The sequence below is a fragment of the Stegodyphus dumicola genome, chromosome X1 (genome assembly GCF_044657685.1).
Source record: "Stegodyphus dumicola isolate Sdum_Otavi_A_Nest chromosome X1, ASM4465768v1".
Taxonomy (NCBI): Eukaryota; Metazoa; Arthropoda; class Arachnida; order Araneae; family Eresidae; genus Stegodyphus; species Stegodyphus dumicola.
The window spans coordinates 143,133,444-143,151,350 of NC_140780.1; the positions used below are offsets into that span (position 1 = coordinate 143,133,444).

The 17,907-nt window shown below is 31.6% G+C and overlaps 1 long non-coding RNA gene across 2 annotated transcripts in view; it reads right to left on the bottom strand.

The window, feature by feature from the left end:
• Positions 1-290: 290 nt before the first annotated feature.
• The window catches only part of LOC146993285 (uncharacterized), a 242,628-nt gene continuing 225,011 nt past the window's right edge, over positions 291-17,907 (bottom strand). The window contains exons 1-3 of one of the 2 annotated variants that reach the window (XR_015038352.1): positions 6,330-6,442; positions 5,755-5,915; positions 292-1,327 (exon numbers count right to left, since the gene is read on the bottom strand). This is a non-coding gene — a long non-coding RNA (uncharacterized LOC146993285). Of the gene's footprint in view, positions 1,328-5,754; positions 5,916-6,329; positions 6,443-17,907 lie in introns of those variants that run through there. The other variant, XR_015038351.1, reaches the window with a different exon arrangement.

A 17,907-nucleotide genomic window follows, 5' to 3' on the forward strand; every position in this document is an offset into this window, starting at 1 on the left:
CAGAACACTTTTCATATTTCACATTTTATTTATTCATTAAAAATTATTATGCATTCAAGTTTGTTTTCATTTTAAACTTAGTTTTGAAAAGGCATAATAAATTATTTTCCAGAATATAATATCTGTTGTAATGTTCATAGATGGATTTATATTAAAATATAAAATTTTATTTGTTAGAAAATAATACAAATTTTCATAAATTCAACTGCTAAAGAAAAATATACAACAGTACATTTATAACAAATTTTATTACAGCATCTTTACACATATCATTATAACTGAAATCCAACACAATTTATTCTGTGTTGACACAAAAGAAATACAATGCAAGAATATAAAACTCGATCATTATAAGAAATGAACATTCGTAATATGAATCATTTATTATCTTCATAATAAATGGTTTTCTCTCCTTTTAATGCAATATTCAGGTATAGAATCCAGTACAGTTCTGTTATGGGGAAGCCATCGACAAATTTTTTGCTAAACTCGCGAAGAGACTGGTTCCTATGAAGTCGCCAATGTTTACTTCTAAAGTCATTAGAATGTTAACTTTTTTAAGAAAATGGAAAAGAATGTCTTTTCAAAATTGGCAATGAGAATGCAAATTCCAAAGATGTAATGGTCACTTGTATTTCAATCAACAGGCCTTCAACACAAGTTTCCCATATTCTATTATAAAATCTCTGGTTTCAATGATAAATGTAAGAGAATACATGTCAATATAGAATAATGACAATACACCAATGGCATTTTAGGGAAAAAAAAAAAGTTTGCTTATTATCAATAATTAAATTTACAGTTATATGAAATAAAATAAACATACCCATTACATGCATCACAAGGTAATTTGTTTAAGAAATATTTTTCCATTCTTATGATACTCAGTTTCATAATATCCACAATTATCTGGGACATTTTTTTACTTCTTCAGCACATAAAGCTCTTGCAATAATCAAAGATCTTTCCATCTATTTTATAATACTGACGATTTGTTACACAAGACACCACACTGATAAGCACAAATGTATATTACCAAATGAAGAGTTTTTGTTGAAAATAAGGAGGATGAATTATTCCAATACTTATATTTGGAATTAAATCATGCACACAATCAAGTTCTAGATATTCCTTTGTTAATCATTTTCTTTATCATTCAGGACTGATCGATATTCTTGAACAGAGTGGTGTGACAATGGATATTGCACATATTTTTTAGTCCACAAAGCACCAATTCTTAACTTCAATAAACTAAGATATATCCTATGCATTTTTACACCTGAAAGCCATTTCATGATAAAAACACTCCTTTCTTCGTTATGAATACCTGAAACAAAGAAAGAAAAAACAGAAAAAATTTATTTTTTAGTCTTTAAAATCATATATCATATAACTATTATACAGGTGAAATGTTATAAAGACCTATGTATGTAACTTTGTAAAGACTTATAAATTAATATCATAATATATTTATAGAGCTTGGGTCAAAATTATTATTATGAAATATAATTATTGCTGTATGTCTCTTTTTCTTTTTAATAAACAACAAGGTGTTAGCCGAGGTTTCCAAGCCTCGTTACCAAAGTGTACGTGATAGAGCCTTATCATGTCAGGAAATGTGCAATGACAGAAAAGGATACCGGACGTCCCTTGCAGTCACACTTCATCATTCTTTATTTAATTATTTCAATAACTTTTCAAACTTTTAGTCTGTTTGCTTATTTTTCATGTTCCAAAACGAAAAGTCCCTAGGCCATTTCCAAGTCGTTTTCCAGTAGAAGCAGTCCGGCTAATTCTATCTTTGGATTTCTTAACAGTGAGATTTTTTATGGGGTGGGGTAGTTAGCCCCACACCCAACCCCCAACCTGGAGGACCAGTTCCCTGATATAATCCCCAGGGGCAGGGTGCCCGGCTATACCCCCAGACGCTGGGTACCCATTTTAGTCGCCTTTTACGACATGTATGAGCTACATTGGGACTATTCTTTCACACCCGGTCACCACACGGGTATATTAGTAGATTGATTTGTGCTTATTCACTGTGAATAATGTGAAGAGCAAATATTACTTGAGCTGAACATGTAGTACTATCCAAAAAGAGTCCATACAATTATTGCATAAATAGAAATATTAGAGTTAGATTGTGCAGAAAGAAGACATTATGGAATTTGTCTTTTTTCTACACTACTACACTATGCCATGTAATATGTTCTTTCTACACTACTACACTATGACTACACTATGCCATGTAATTGCAGGATACAAAATCTTAAATAATGATGAACATTTTAAGAAACACAATTGAAATACAAAATAGAAACTTTGGGAACTTGAGAAGTAACTGAGTATAAAGAAAATTTTAAATAATATAAAATCTTCAGTAATACCAAAAACTTGGTTAAATAACTAAATAAGCAAAGAATAATATCTACAAGTCCAGAATAAAATATGATATTTAGCATTTAAATGTATAATAAATATGCTTCTTAAATCTCAGCTGCTCAGCAACGATGACACGTAGATATTTAGCAAAGGTGCTTGTAAATACAATATAGAAATTTCAGGACCTTGAGAAGTAACTTAGTATAAAGCAAATTAAAAATTATATAAAATCTTGAGTAATATTAAAAACTTGGTTAAATAAGCAAAGAATAATATATACAAGTCCAAAATAAATTTTGGCATAAAGCAATTTAAATGTATAACAAACATGCTTCTTAAATCTCAGCTGCTCACCAAAGATGACACGTAGATATTTAGCAAAGATGCAGTTTGAGAGAACTTTAAAAATTACTTTTAAAGACAGCATCAATGTTACTTTGCAAGTGTCTTTTTTTTTTCTTTATTGGACTTAATATCGTCATTTTTCCTATTGCAAAGATTCTTGAGCATGATATTTGTTGATATCCAAATTATCAGTTTGCTTATACTTTCACTTGTATGACCATTATCACAAATAATATCATCAAAGAGCATTTCTTTTAATTCTAAAATTTTAAAAGTCAAATTTGCAACAATTTTCCTCTGATTTGTTCCAACAAAAAATCTTCATATTCTTCACTACACAGCTTATTTACAATTAAATAATTATACATAATTATATTTACAATAAATGGTTTTGGCCACCTGAGTCCACCACGATCAAGATTCTTTATAAGATCATACGTTTGATCATGATTAACTGTGGAATTTATTGTGATGTTTTGTTTGCAGGTACAGCATTTCACTTTCTTTAAAACTGCATGACAACAGTAACCACCTAAATAAGTCAGAACTGGCAGATGGCTACTAATGCCCTTCACATCACTCTCCGTAATATTTAATGATGAGTAATATACTGTATTATCTAATTCTATAATATCATGAAGATTATCATCATATTCAAATGATGTTAAAGGGACAGTAGTATTTTTAATAATCAATTCTAACTTAATACTTGATTGTATTCTTAATTTTTTTTCACATTCTAATAACTGTCTCATTGAAATATGATACTGAGAACCAGAAAGTTGTCTGTATTTACCAAACCGGGCTTCAAGAGCATCAGTCTGAATTTTTCCTGGAAGTATATATTTCATTCCAAGCTCTTCAACACAATATCTAGTCAACTCCAGTATACCATAAGTAGTTTGTTTGAGAGCTGCATGAGTTTCTTTTGTAAGCATGCCTGTTGAACATTTCATTGATTCCCATGCATCTAACCAGTTAAGAAACTGATTGAGGAAAACAACTTTTGAATCAGAATCATCTGCTGTTAATGGCTTCATAAATTCACTCTTTTGATGTATACCTTTAAACATAGTTTTAACATTCATAATATCCCACCATTTGCATATTATGGATATAAACTCAGGTGTATCTGAATAGTGTGGTATTTCATGCAAAGGACCCAAATGAATCAGACCTTCAATAGTAAATTTATTGAAAATCTTAAGAACCAGTTTAATGTTTTGTTTCTCTAAATTAGAAGGTGAAAGACTTTTTAGAGTTAAACCATTAGAAAATGTAATCAGTTGGTCATTTTCAATTTCATGTAGCTTTCTCAAAGACATAAACGAAGCAGTTTTGAAGTGCTTCTTTGAAAGATCTTCAATATTTGGAAAAAACATACATGTACCAGGATTTTTCTGGTTCAGCCAATTGTTCCTTATATTTTTAAATAAATGAACTGCATCTATTATGTAGAAAAGAGGCCTATTCCTATTCATTGGATGTTTGTAAACAAATGAATTACGTGGTGGATTTGAAAACAAACTCATGGCTTTTCTATTTATTGCATTGTTGTCTGTAATAACACAAATAACAATAATTCCCATATTTTCAAGACCTCTAATCACTTTTTTAATTACATAATGTAATGTTTCAAAATTTATTGTGTTAACAGGCATAATATGTACTACCTCTTTGAATGAAGATTCCAAACTGGATATCATAAAAGCAAATGCACTGGTTGCCGGACTGGAAGAATCAAATGCAGCCCCAACGACAGAGCCTCCTTTGTAATCAAAATATGGCTGAACATAAATTTCATCTACCAAAAGAATCACTTTTCTTTCTCGATCCTCAAGGAAAGTTACACGATTTTTTATATATTTTTAAAAATTTTCATCAATAGTTTCATTACATGGTGACAATACTAAATTGCTACAAATTTTTTTTAAAGTCGAAGGATGAGGCATAATAATACTGCCACTATCCCTTAAAAATTTATATGCATGTGGTGATATAGTATTTAACAAGCATGCTAACACTAGTACATCAGGATTGTATCTAAAATTATTTTTAGGGCAAAGTAAAAGATTCATCTGGTCTTGCAAAAATTTAATAATGCTCTCATTTTTGTCGTTAGAGATAGTTTGCAGTAATTCATTAATTATATCAATTGTTATGGTTAATTTTAAATTTAACTCTTTGGTTTGAAGATTAGCCAATTTATCTAAAACAGTCCTAATTTCATTAAAATTTGTAACTTTATGTGGGAATGTGTAAGGAGATAATTGCATAATAGATTTTTCTTTAATAAATACAGACATTTCTTGATTGTCATTCACAACTACAGAATAATCAATTGATGGCCCAGGACTAAAAACAATATGAATAAAGCAAACAGTTGAGGTATCTGGAACTGTGTATACATGCCAAAATGCTGATATTCCATAGCGATCAATACATGACAAAATATCATTAGAACAATTAATTTTCAAATCATTATTATACATTTCATATTCTTTAAGGCTTTCACGCAATGCTTTCTGTAAATTATGGCACTCGCGGGCAGTTTTTTTTGCATCAGGATCTTCTCGTACAATGGTGCTACTTTTTGAACTGTATACAGATGGATAGTCCTTAAATATTGATGGCACTGTATTTTCTTTTAATCTACGCACCTGAAGTGGAGCAGAAATTAAAATTCCATTCTTAGAATCAAATGCTGAAGCTTCAACTTTAAAATCACTTTCCTTAAAATGCAATTCACAAACCTTTAGAGAAAATTAAAAAAAAAAAAAAAAAAAAACATTATGTTAATAGTAATAGTTTAAAAATCAGAGGGTTCATTCTGAGCATTTGTAATAAAGAATATTCATTTCACAGATAGAACCAGAGAATATTTGCAGTGATTAAAGCTATATTTCAATCATTTATTTCTGTATATCCTGGTTTATGTAACAAAATATTATCATTTAAAAATTTCTGAATGAACCCTTATATGTAATTAGAATCTACACTATTAATTAATAACTCTACTTTACTTACCTTTGAACTCTTTTTGGGTGAAAAGTCTTTCCGTTGGATTGCAGAAAGCCACTCTCTCTTCAAATCTTCATTTTTAGGAAAGGAGAATACAGACACTTTTGGTCCTGTTGGGTAGTTTCCCTTACATAATGGGACACAGCATCTACCCGGCATTTTAATAACTGAAATGTTTTTATTTAAATTAATATATAAAAGGGAGTAAATAGTTATGTATAAAATATAAATTAATTATTTTTAAATATAAAAGGGAGTAAATAGTTATAGTGTATAGCTAATAGCATGTAAAACTTTAAGAATAAGCTGTGTTAGCTTATATTATAACATCAAATTTATACAGGTCCATAAAAAAATGTTTTATTCTGAAACAGATCAGGTAATATAATTATGCAAAGCCCGTTTATTCTACGATGGGCTGACACAACATTATTCAAAAAGAAATTATACATAGCACAGCAACCTTGTCTCTACCAGAAATAACACATGTATACTAGAACATACGCCTAAAAACGTTGATATAATTAGAAATATTTTACAGAATTAGAATACTTTACAGAAGTAAAGTAATGTATTCTTACCTCTCTAAAATACATCCAACCTTAAAACCATAAAAAAATCAAAGTATTCTGCTTCAGCGTTCGCACAACCTCAGAAGCTTCAGCAATCAGCAAAGAGCCACTGCATGCGTTCCGAAGTTTATTATGACCAGAAGTCGTGACGTCAAACGAATTTTCAAACCGCGCACTTAGGCTTGAAGTAGAGTCGGTGTTGGTTCTAATCCCGGAGATTGGAAGGAATGGCAGTTTGTAAATGTATAGTGTCGGTGCGGCATGGCGGCAGTCTAATTATGCGGCAAGCCGAAAGTCCTCTCGTGTAGTTTGGTGGAAAGAGAGAGGGTAGGAGACCCTCGGACCCGTTCCCCCGGTGTGCTCTCCATCAAAATTTGGGGCGGACCGTTCCTTGCCACGAGGTATTTCGTGCGCTTGGGTTGATGTTACGGCAACTGAGCATAAGTAACAACAACAGGAGCTTTCAAGTGATACCTGGGAACAGACCGCCCTCTTAGCATGCTTTTGTGGTGTAGTGGTCATCACGCAACCGTATCCAGCTCTTATATGCCTTCCAGTAATTTCGAGAAGTGGAAGGTACTAGAGATTTCTCAGTGCCCGGCGTAAAACTGTCGAGAACAGAGAGAGCGTCATTTTCTCGATTTTAGTCTAGAGCTGAATTCGGACTATTTAGACATTTGACAGAGCTTCACCTTTTCGATACGCTTTGCATGGCGTTAACTTTCTTAGTAGTTTGAAATTTTAACTACTGATTGCGCTGTATGATACTGCGAAAAGCTGTACGAGTATGTTTGTGGAAAGTTCCAGAACTGTAAGGTCTTTCTTTTGGTAAAAGAAATTTTATCAAGCTTTCATCAGTTCTGTGTGCATTAATTAAGATATTACCTTTGAACAACACAACAGTAAGTAAAATATAAAACCGAGAACCTATTTTATTGCAAATTCCAAACAATCTATTCTATTGAAATTTGTGCGCGTCTGTGTGTTTGTATTTTTGTGACATCATATCCTCCGGAACGGCGGAGAGTTGAGTTTCGTTCCCTTGTATTCCAAAAGCTCGTGGAAAGCCATTTGGAACATTTTCATCATCGCACAACGTTCATCAGCCGAAATATTAATAACAATCTCCGAAAACTCAAATTTTCGCATTCATTTTTTCGAGTGGCAACAGTCTCGCGCGCTGTAGATTTTATATTTCGAAAAATGATGCCACTCTTCGCTTTCTATATTAGTCTTTTAATAATAATAATAAAAAAAAAATGTTAGTTTTACAAAATATGAACTAAAAATAGCATTGTCAAACATTAAATATATTAATATTATATAAAGTCATATTCTGTGGGTGAAGAAAACACATTATTGCATGTGACGTCATTGTATGTCGAAAATGTTTCGTGAATGTCAGCATTTTAAATAAACACACACACACACACAGATCGTATTTTATTCTCGAGTGTCAAAATGTAGAAACATCTTTTTACTCGACTTCTGATAAAGATCGGGTGGGGGGAGAAAGAGAAGGGTGAAAGGAGTGAGGGAGGCGGATGAAAGAGATTTTAAATAAAAAGCTGCTGTTGGCAACTTTTTTGGGTGAAAGTGCAGAATCGTCCACTGCTTGCCGCGATTTTAAGAATTGCACATACTTTGTATCCATGTACACATCGACCTATTTTCAATTAAAAATACGTCCCAGAATTGCAGAAAAATGGCATTGTGTACTCCCTTGACTTTACCCATGTACACATCGACCTATTTCCACTTAAAAAGTCAAAGAAAATTGACAAAAATCCAATTCTTCTTGCTCTTGTAAAAAGCGCCAAACAAATAAGTGGGCGATTTTGCGCCAAGGAAATAAGTGGGCGATTCTCCACTTTAGCCCTTTTTTGCTTCAGGTTAGGATAACTGACTGCCACATTAGTTGTTTTATTGACACTGAGAAAAAGTTGTTATATTTCATTAAATTTAAATCATGACGTCGTGCTTGTTAACTTGTTGAAGTGTCAAAAGTTTTTTTTCCTGGTTTGGCAACAATAAATTAGTTACGAATTGATTGCTGCTTGAAAAGAATAAGGGTACAAATGTGAAACATGATTATAAATTTTGTTTCGTCCGCAGCTTGCTAGTATAGCAATAAAATCTGAATATTGTCTATCTCTTCAATTCTTAACAATTTGTCGAATAATTGAATCGCCATTTTGATGTTAAAAAATGCATAATAAAAATATCTATCCTTACAGTTTGGCCGCCGAATTAATAATAGTTCAAGGTCAGTGGCGTAGCTAGAACTCTCGGTCCCCTGTGCAAAAAGATTTCCGCCCCCCCCCCCGCTCCCCAATAAATTTACTGTGTTTAAAAAAAGGGGGAGGAAGAAAGTTTAGATTTGCAGAGATTTTTAAATAAAATCCAGTAGGTTTTACATGCAAGTATATTTCGAATTTCTGTATAAAATCTGCGCCAATCCAACATACAAGTTTTTTAGAAATATGTATGGTAAAGTTTTACCCCCTTCTTTGAAGAAAGAGCGGTAAAGTCACTGAACACTGGTAGTTCAGTCCGAGGTTCAAATCCCGGGATCGGGCTGGCTGCATGGGCGTTTTCGTGGTTTTCCCCATGTGTACCCTATTTTTGATTTCTCTGGTGGGATCATTAGCAACTTCCTTCAGTTTTTTTTTTTTTTTTTTTCTTTTGGTGAGATATTTATACGTGTACTTGGCAGTACACATATAAATATAGATAGACAAAGGTGACTGAGTAATAAAGTATTTGACTGATGTGGATTCATCAATCAAATCTGTAAAAGTGTTCAAATAATAAAAAAAATGATACTGCATGCTTTTACCATTCTGACATTTTGTATGCTCATATGAGGCATTTCTTCTTGCTATGGAATAATTTAAACCGAACTGCTGTATTATTTTTAAACTCTTTCCATTTTAATTCAACGTGAATATTTTTACTCCGACTAGTCTCATCTCTCTCTTTTTCTCTTATATTACTTATAATTGTCTACTGTAGACATATCATTCGTTTTGAGTTGATATATGTGTTAAAATAACTAAATAGCAATGCAAATTTAATTTTAGGATGTGGACACAGTTGATGTTAGTTCATTTAAAAGGTGGAATAACATTATGGTTTTCTAACTTTTAAAATTATTTTCGATATTCTAATTTTAAAACCTTTTAATAGTAGTAGCGTTTTCATCGAGGTATTATGCTATAAGTTTTCAGACAACAATTTTTTTTTACATTATTTTTGAGACAAATTAATATTGATTCAGATAATGTGAAGAACATTACATATAGGTGTGATGTGTTTAAATTAGTCCTCAATGTTTTCTACTATATACTATTAACACTTTATCTACATGTATCCCATGTTTCATCATGAAAGCATTCTCTTTTCACACTGGTATTCAATTCCTATATCGCTTTCCTTTAAATAACCATGATCCTGAATTCTACTAGAGCTATTAGGTCTGCCAAAGTCTCGCAGCATTCATTATAATTCAAAACATATTTTAGCTTTTCAATATCAGCAAATTTTATCATCAATAAAAGCAACTAATTAGATTAATGCTTTAAAAGTTACAATTTATTGTTATAGGAAATTATTCTGAAAATGGTGATTACATTCGGTTTTAGGCAACACACGCATTCTATCAGAAAATGCTACAGATTGAGCAGCATTGTGACAAGAAAGTACCTGTTACAATGTTAGTAGCGTGTATGTATGTAAGAAAAATCGAGAATATGTAAAAGATTAAATTAGCAGCAAAAATTAATTCCCTTCTGTATTATAAAAATAGTAACCTGTATTTGCACTGCGTCATTTCGAGAAAAATATACGTCATTTGACATACATAATTCTGGTCATGTAAATGGAACTAAAACTCTGCAGCTGATAATAATTTTACAGAAGTATTAACTATCCAATCAAAATGCATTGAGAACCAAAACTAATTCAGTCATACACAGTTTGAATTAAGATGTCAACCTGAACATAACGCACTTGCTTTAACCTTCCAACACGCGCGCTGTGCGCAAAGTTTACGACAAATTCGATTTTTAATGCACACTTCTCGCATATCACAGCTGAGACGTCTGAATGCCATTTCTATTCTTCCTCTCAACCCTTCCCCACATCATGTAATGTGCCAACAGGAAGTTATATGAGTTTTTTTTTTTTTTTTTTAACTGGGGTTTTGCGTTACGTGGCAGCTTCTTCGTAAAAGTTACGACACGCGCATGGTCGTAGGTGAAAATTCGGAAAGTATTTTTTTCTCAAATATTTTGTAATTTTGTTCTAATAATTCATGTCTATTATTTAAATTTGTATAAATTTGACTCTATAATTTTTATATCAGTTTTTCATGGCAACAAAATATGTGCAACCAGCTGATTTTGCTCGCATTATTTAAGAATTATTTGATGAAGAAAAAGAAGACTAGGAAACCTTTGGATGCCAGAATAATAGCGATCTGTGTGAGGAAAATATCGAGATAAATAATATCAGCAGTAAATCTGAACATTATATTTCAGATGATGATAGTAATAATGATATAGAAAAATGGAAGGATGATGATATATTCTATGTTAGTAAAGATAAATCTTCTAAGTGGCAAAATCAGAAGTATACAAATTGCTCAAAGACGAATATTGTGAGCATTAACCTGGCTTACAACACCATGCTAAGGATATAAAGGATGAAATAGGAACATTTTTGAAAATAGTTGATATAAATATGCTTGATGAAATTTTGGAATGTCAAATAAATATACAAGTTTACTAAAAGGTAAAATACTCAAGAGATAGAGACTGCACTGAGTAGAAATGATGGCCTACTTTGGATTGTTATATACCATAGGAATAAAAAAAGGACACCATGCAAATGCGAAAGAATTGTTCTCAAGTGATGGCACTGGAATTGAAATAACGAGAGCTGTGATGAGCTACAAGAGATTTTAATTTCTGACAAGTTATCTTCGATTCGATGATAATTCAACAGGACAGATGAACATTAAAACTAACTTGGATTTTAAAATATAGTTATTAAATAATAAAGTTTTAAATTTCTATAATAAAATACATCATTTCTTTTCCACCTGACTAATATAAGCATTTAAAAATAATTTACTATCATTTAAATGTGACATCATTTGTAGTTTACAATAATAAAGTTAATATATTATGTTTTAACAAATTTATTACCAACATTCACTCATTTCTGTCATTTTTCGTGCCAAAAATGGTATAGTAACAGTTTTCGTGAAAAATAGGGCGTGCGCGTGCTCGTGTAAAATTGTCAAGCGCACGTGCTGGGAGGTTAAACGCTTTGGCCTAGCCAGACTGCTGCTTCCTTCTTGATGCAAAGTTATAAAAAATGTAAGCTTTTCGGATTAGGCACAATTAATGTGCCAACTTGTTTGTGGCCTCAACATGTTTGCTGAAGTAACTGTACAAAATATGTAAATGTAGCATTTCTTTTTTAGTATTTGTGCATAGTTTCCTTCAAATGAACCTTAATGGGAATTTTTTTCACAAAAATTTAAAAGTATTAAAATGGCCTCAAATTAAGGTGTAACTGGAATTATAATTAATTCGTAATTGTGATTAGATTATATCATTGCAATTAGATTATGCACTTACAGCATAATCGCATAAAGTAATGAAATTAGAGTTCACAAATACAATATAATTACAATGCAATTACAACAACTTATTAATACCATAATACAATTACAATGTAATTTAAATCGGGTACTACAATTGCATACCCTCCACTCAAAAGGAGGTACTGATAAGCCTGGAAGTCATTATCAACAAAAAGCCTGTTCAGGACAGTTTGCTGACAATTTCCACCGGGCGGAAAGTACGTTCTTCAGCCTGGGCAAATCATAACAATAAAAATCATTTAGTCTCATGATTCACTACATTTTAACATACTTTTATTAGAAGAATAATTAGAACCGACATGACAAATATCTTCGAAAAATAACTGTCAAATATCTGTATCCATTAATTGATCGAGTTAAACACTTTTAAGTATATCAGAATAACAGTTCTGTATACCTTAAATACACAAATTATGGCAAAAGTTAAAGTAATGTTCTTAGAAGCAGCATATGATATTACTCACCAGATGCAAAATTATAGTACATTTTTTGCCATAAATACAGTTTAATTACACAGTAGTAAAATGTGTAAAAATTAATGATAATAAGTTTATCAGAAGTGAATTAATTTTGCAAAAAAACTTTCGGCACTTGAAACTTTTCTACACCTGGGGGAGGGAGAGGTCTAGTAAAATTAGATTTCTTTTAACTTGACCAAACACCTTCTATATGTGGATCACTAAAGAAATAATTACCATGCTTAAAAACCAGATGCACATACCAGTTTTTCCTGTTTGTTACGTTTTACATTGAGAAATAACAAAGAGTATTTCTCAATGTAAAACGTAACAAGGGGGAAAAACTATATGTCATGGTGAAAAATACTATTTTTGAAGTTTTGTTAAAATGAAGGAATGCACATACCATCTTTCATTCAAGCATTACACTGAGAAATAACATGCAGTATAACAATGAAAAATTTAGATAAATTGAAGTAACACATACCATCTTTTATTCATGTATTACTAAAATGAACAAAACTATTATGCTTAAAAAACAGATACACATAATAACTTATTTTGTCCGTTACCCTTTACACTGAGATATAACATGTAGTATGACAATGAAAATTACTAGTTTTTTTTAAATTAAGGAACATGATTTTTTAAAGTATAACTCCACTTCCTGCACTGAATAGTCAAATTTCAAATGCATATTTATGAATGTTCACTGAAGCAGCACAATGACCCAGTTCTTCAAATAAAGCAATATGGAATAATATTATGGGAAAATTTATGCATACTTTTTTCTACTGCATGTCGTCTGATATGATCACACATGTGCCTAAAGGTGTATCTAAAAGAAAAACAAAGCTATATTTCAATATTAACAAAAAAAAAAAAAAAAAAAAAAAAAAAAAAAAAAAGTTGTTAACAGATTAAAATTCATTCATTTTCAAGTATTATAAGAATCACGCATGAAACAAATCTGCTTTCCCATACTATTAAGTAAAAGTTAACTGAAATTTTATACTGGAAAATATGCTATATTTCTATATATTACAAACAAGAAAAAAATACCATAATAATATACTCATAGCCTAGGAGAAAGTAACACATACAACATCAAACAAAGAAATTGAAATTTGTATAGTCATAACCTAGGAAAAAGTAATACATATTACATAAAATACAGAAGTTATTCAACGTAAAACACACATATCTTCTAAAATCTCCTTTGTGGGTTTATATTTCGATTATTAGTAGAGGATACAGGAATAAAGTAATTTGACTGATATTTAGCATATAACGACAACACATCACACCTTAATGCTCTAAGACCTTCAATAGTTGCAGCATTCTTTGATAAATTCTCAAACAATTTCATTGTTTCCTGTCTAATACTTTCGCAACTCTCAGCATTTTGTTCACTCGTTATTTCATTAACTATCGCCGAACGTTCTTTGGCATGCCTGGAATCCCTCTCAGTCACATCAATTACCAAATTATCTGAATGAAACTCATCATTTTCTGTCACACCAGATCTCTGAACTTCAGTTACCTGGTTTTGACATACGTGATGAATATGCTTACAAATACTGAAACGGATACTATAATCAATACAAGTACAGGAGAATGCATGAATACAAATATTACAGTCATCACACCTTATGCTACATGCACAAGGATCATGAATCCGAACATCATAAAATGTAATTTCTCTTGAAATAACAGCCTTCGAAACTGACCACTGTTTCTTAGGCTCGATTTCAATTACCTGATATTCAGGCATACTCATACTCTGTCTGTGTTGCTTACGAATTTCTGTGACCCTAGTTGTCAATTTATGACGTTCTAAACATATTGCACGATTCATCAGTTTCCTTGCAAGAGCATTTAACACCAAAGATAAAGAATAATCTAGTCTCTTTATCACCTTTGCATTACCATGTTCATACTTAAGCTGCTTGTGCCACCTTTCAACTTTCATATTTGTATTAACCCCTAATCCAATTCGATAGCAATAGGCCCATTTCTCAGGCTGAGACATATAATTTTTGTAGAAATATTCTCCAAAAGCTTTTGTTTCTTCATTAGACAAACAGCTAGTGACAAAGATATCCGAAATTCTTTTGAAAGACACTATGTCAATTTCGTGCATTATTTGCACTAACTCATTTGCAATTTTTAACCTTAAGTCACTGTTTTTTATTTTAGATAAGTTTTTATTCCATGCTCTGCGAACATGCCAGCTACACAAAAGACACTTATCAACTTAACCAAAAACTTGACACCATGCATTATAAAATGCCGGAGCATCGTCTGACATGAAAACCTTAGGTTTAAGATTAGGAACTCTATCTTTAATAGCTGAAAAAAATGGTATAAAAGTTTGTGCTGTTATTTTTGATGAATACAAAATAGCAACAGGAAAACCTTCATGATTATCATCATTGAGAAGTACAGAAGTTAATTGAAATCCATACTGATTCATACCATGAGTAGAGTCTATCATAATACAGCTGCTGTTTAATTCCAGCAACCTAAGTTGGGCACTATTCATAACCCCTAAAAGGAAATCATCCCTTGATACACCTTGAAAACCTGGCAGTTCGTCACCAACTTTCTTGTACAACAAAATTGGACAACCAGATTCAGCTTTCATTTTCTGGACTTTTAAGTCCACCGATACTGCATCATTAGTGTCAAAAACAATTTCATTATTTACCTGAATACCTCTAGAAATATTTTGTAAATCTTTTAAGCGAGTAACACCAATTCTTTTTGTTGGTGAATAACTACTTTGAATGGACATTAAAATCTTTTCTTTTGGAATACCTTGCTGCATCATACCTGCTAATTTAGATTTTTCAGTTTTTGAGAGTGGCAATTTCCCAACTTCATGCCTATGACCAACATGCACTGATTGGTAACTAACTTTAATTTCTAAAATATCCCCGATCTCTTTCTCTGACACTTTTATTTCAGCAGGACATGTTTTCCCTATTTTAATTGAACCTCCACATTTCATGTGACGTATTCTGTCAGTTTTTATTTTACATGAACCACTTCTATTACATAAGAAATAACTACGAATTGTCCCATCTGCCAAACGTTTAGTCGTTCGTTTGGCAAAAAAGGACTGACTACTTTTTTCAACATCTTCTTTCCAATTTTCGAATTCAGATTTAGAATGAAAAATAAGTTCCTGAAAATTTAACCTTATATCTGTATGGACAGAATCTATGTGGTCATGCAACTCTTTCATAGAAGTAAACCTTTCATTACACAGAGTACAATCTCTTTCATTATAAGTTTCCAACTTATGTTCAGAATGAAAATTTCTTATGTGTCTATATAAATTACTTTTAACAGAAAATGAGCAGTCACAAGAAGCACAACAAAACCTAGAACTTATCGATGACATATTAGTATATAAAATATTCTTAGTGTTATTAGTTTAACAACATAAGAACTCTGTAGTTATCAGAAAAATACAAATGGCAATCTAAATAGGAACACTTGAAAAAACAGTAATATTTAGATGATTTTTAAATTGCATCAATACACAGAGTCATTATCATGGCGTGTATATATAAATATGCTGTAAATAGCAGCTGTATAACTTAGCGCATAATATTCATAACAAAAAACCAAAATTATTGTACGGAAATATATATCAATAATGCTGTATTTAAAATCAACCAAGCATAAGAAACAGTTTTGAAAAAAAAAAAAAAAAAAATACTTTTCCGTTTCTTCTGTACCTATGAAAAATAAAAATTGGTACTCGAAGTAAGTATTCCCAAACCAGAGTTTTTACATAGAAAAAAAGTTAATTAATGGAAATGTTTGTTACCCAAAAAGTAAAAAATCAAACTTTAATAACGCCCAGTAATTAATTAAGGATAAAAACAGTGCTGAATATATATGCCTTATTACTTCTGAAATAATAATCAAGTTAAGCACGATAATAAACAGAAAATTAACTTGCAAAATCTGAAAGGAAAACCTGAAAAAATTTACTTGTAAAACCTGAAAAGAATATTGTAAAATCTTAAATTAGCTCACAGATAAGCAAAAGATATAGCAAATAACTTGTAAATTTGAAAAAAATAATAACTTGTAAAATCTGAAAAAAAAAAATTAACTTGTCAAACCTGAAAAAGGAAATATATTAAAAATTAATTTAATATTTCTATTATAATTAATTATTCCTTTCTTTCATCCCTACCTGACAAAATACATTATAAATAATGTTTTCGTAAATCGGTTAAACATCTCCGTTTACAAAACGTTCCTCGTTCTTTCTGAACGCTTTATTTTTCTAAAATAGTGATATGTTTTTATTTTCTAAACGAAATGCACATACAACTGACACTTATTTTAAAACGATAATAAACAATGCACTATAGTCTTTTATTATATTAGAAGCCCTTTGACCTTGAACAGCGGCGTAAATAAGGGTACGCAAGGAATGCAGTCGCATAGGGGGCCCATGAATGTCCTGCTGAACTACATTTACATATTTAAACTTAAAACACGAATAAAAATCATGTATTCGATTAGTTTAGTATACCAAAAAGTTTTCTTAAAAGTGTGTGTGTGTGTGTGATTGATTATGGGAAAGCCTCGAGGGCTATCTGCCTAAAGGGAGGGATGCCTTCGTGGAAGACTTTCTAAGGGAAAGTGGCTCGTATACACGTTACACATGGGGAAAACCACGAAAACGCCCATGCAGCCAGCCCGTTCCTGGGATTTGAACCTCGGACTGAACTACCAGTGCTCAGTGACTATACCGCTCTTTCTTCAAAGAAGGGGGGTAAAACTTTACCATACATATTTTATAAAAAACTTGTATGTTGGATTGGCGCAGATTTTATATAGAAATTCGAAATATACTTGCATGTAAAACCTACTGGATTTTATTTAAAAATCTCTGCAAATCTAAACTTTCTTCCTCCCCCTTTTTTTAAACACAGTAAATTTATTGGGGAGCGGGGGGGGCCGAAAATCTTTTTGCACAGGGGACCGAGAGTTCTAGCTACGCCACTGACCTTGAACTATTATTAATTCGGCGGCCAAACTGTAAGGATAGATATTTTTATTATGCATTTTTTAACATCAAAATGGCGATTCAATTATTCGACAAATTGTTAAGAATTGAAGAGATAGACAATATTCAGATTTTATTGCTATACTAGCAAGCTGCGGACGAAACAAAATTTATAATTATGTTTCACATCTGTACCCTTATTCTTTTCAAGCAGCAATCAATTCGTAACACGGGCGGCTAAAACCCGTCGGGAACTGAAGAAATTCAACCAATCAGAATAAGCTACCGCCGGAGACTGTTTTTGGCGACCAATTTTTATGCTAGTAATTGAAGGGTTTGTTTTGGATTTATTTTCCGCTCATATTCCTCTTTTCGTATCTTTTGATTACGTCTATTATAATAGTTTCATCAATTTAT